The sequence below is a fragment of the Buceros rhinoceros genome, unplaced genomic scaffold (assembly GCF_000710305.1).
Source record: "Buceros rhinoceros silvestris isolate BGI_N320 unplaced genomic scaffold, ASM71030v1 scaffold19492, whole genome shotgun sequence".
In the NCBI taxonomy this organism is placed as follows: Eukaryota; Metazoa; Chordata; class Aves; order Bucerotiformes; family Bucerotidae; genus Buceros; species Buceros rhinoceros.
The window spans coordinates 24367-26686 of NW_010397360.1; positions in this window are offsets into that span (position 1 = coordinate 24367).

Consider the following 2320-nt stretch of genomic DNA (forward strand, 5'->3'; position numbering starts at 1 on the left):
CTATCACCCAACTGCTGTTGGAAGGGTCCTCTGGAGGTCATCTAGGCCCACCTCTCAGTCACACTAGCAGGAAAATTGCCAACATTACATGAGGCCAACCACAGTTTTGATCAGCCAAGACTTCAAGATCTCTGAAGCTTTTCAAGAAACCTCCAAGGATGGCAACTCCACAAACCCTCCACCCTCCAGCTTCCACTGCTACACCAACTACTTTGCACAAGGTTTTCCCAATTTCTGCTATCCTCCTTACAAATGCCTATCGCCTCCCATCACCTGCCAAAGAAATGTTAACTGGCCCTTCCAAGACAGCCAATCTCAGGAGCCATGTTCCTTAAACTCAACTGCATTTCTCACTGTTTTTACAACAACAGAGTAGCAGCAGCACTGGCCACGTGAAGATTTGAGAGGAAGGACTGCACAAGCATGTCTAGGCAGTGTACCCACACCAGCAGTTCTGAACTGAATGGTGTTCCCATTGCACCCTCACCTCTCTTATGGCAGACATGGCACTTGGTGCAATCATACTCTTTCATGATGCTATAAACATCACGGATAAAAGTACAGGTAGGCTGAAGCAATATTCTCAGTTCCACTCTGCGGGCTCTTATCACAGCCTACAACTGTCTTAGCCAAATAATTTATAACTAGACAGTCTAAAAGTGGTATTGTGAGCCCAACTCAACTTTCAGGTCAACTTGAGCACAGAACCCAAACTGACTTCAGCATCTGGGCACCTGCAGGTCTTTTGTGGATCTGCTCCTCTTCAACCGTTCAGCTGCTCTCCCACTTCAGTGTGACTAACCAGTAGAGATCCACAGAATGAGTCTAAAGTTCATTGCCTATGAAACTACGTGCTATTATCTTTAAAAGAGCCTACAGCTTCAAACTATGTTAAAGAGTCAAGAAGAAATAAACAAGGTAGTTTGACTCCGTATTTTTCCCCTCCACTGTTTATACAGTTCCAGGTGTTTGATTCCCAGCATAAAACCAACACCAAAGTTCAGCTTCACAAACTGAAAGAGGGCAACTACAAATTTAGCATCTTGAAGGAGTTAAAACTTCTTGCTAACATTTGGTGCTGTTATTTAAATATGAGGTTTAAATCCACCACTACAGAAAACAACTCTTTGAGGCCCAGCAGAGGCACTCCTGAAATCACCAGGTTTCACAATCTGCCATACTCTCACCAGTTTAAATTACCAAACCACTCAATGCCTTACAGCTAATTACTGCTTCAGAGCCTTAAGATCATTTCTTAAAGATCAATTCCCCCTTTCCAGGGCAAAAATAATGCTATCAGGGCTGTACTCTTCATAAACATGGTAACAGTCAGTTCAGCCATTTCTACACACCCGCACTAGGAGTAGGTGATGGCTAACTGCGTGCTCCAAGATGTGTATTTAGGGTTTCCTTAACACACCACGGGAAACAAAGTCTTTTCACAGCCAAACTCAATCCCATGTTTATAACTATTTCTAGAGCTACACTAATGCTTCCTGAGTTAAATATATTTGGTCATTTTCTTCTTGTTGGGCTGCTCAAGCAATACACACTTTCCATACGCTCTCTTAGTTGCATCTCTTCATTAGACAGGCATGTCATATGGCTGCGAACAGCAGGACGCCCAGCTCTCCTGCACGAGCCAACTTCTCCATACAGTAACTCACCCTGAAAATAAGTCTTTAAATATGATGACAAAGTAGCCCAAGTCCATGGAGTAACACCTGCATCCCTTTGAGCTCAGACACCCCTCTGTAAGGCTGACAGGCCCGTTGACTTGCCCAGCTCTATCTATCTGTTACACTGGGAAAACACCCCTCGTCTGTAGACTAACTCTACTCAACCCAATTCTCTTTCCCCACAAAAAAGTACTAGTAGCCTTAGGCATTTTGTTTGTATTCACGCGAGTCTGAATCATGTTTGTGCCCTTCGAAACAAACATGGTACTCCAAAATAATAAATAGTAAAAATATTACTACAGCGCTTATTGAAGGGGAGCATTCAGCCTGTTAATGAAAGACTTGCTCCCTTTCCACATATTAACAAACGATCTACCCATAAAAACACAGAAGTTGATTAGCCCTTAAAAAACGAACTGTAGCAACTGCAGCTGCCTGTGCAAGGGGTTAGTTCACTGATTAAGTGCCAACTTCATTAAAACAGCAGCAGCACCACCTCCCCCCCCACCCCCCCCTCCACGAGATCGGCTGGATTACTTTCCATTCAAAAAGGAGCCCTCCCAGCGCACACACAGCTCGGCAAGATCACCCCAAACCTCGCTGAAAGGCACGCACAGCAGCGAGAGGAGGCTCGGCAGGCA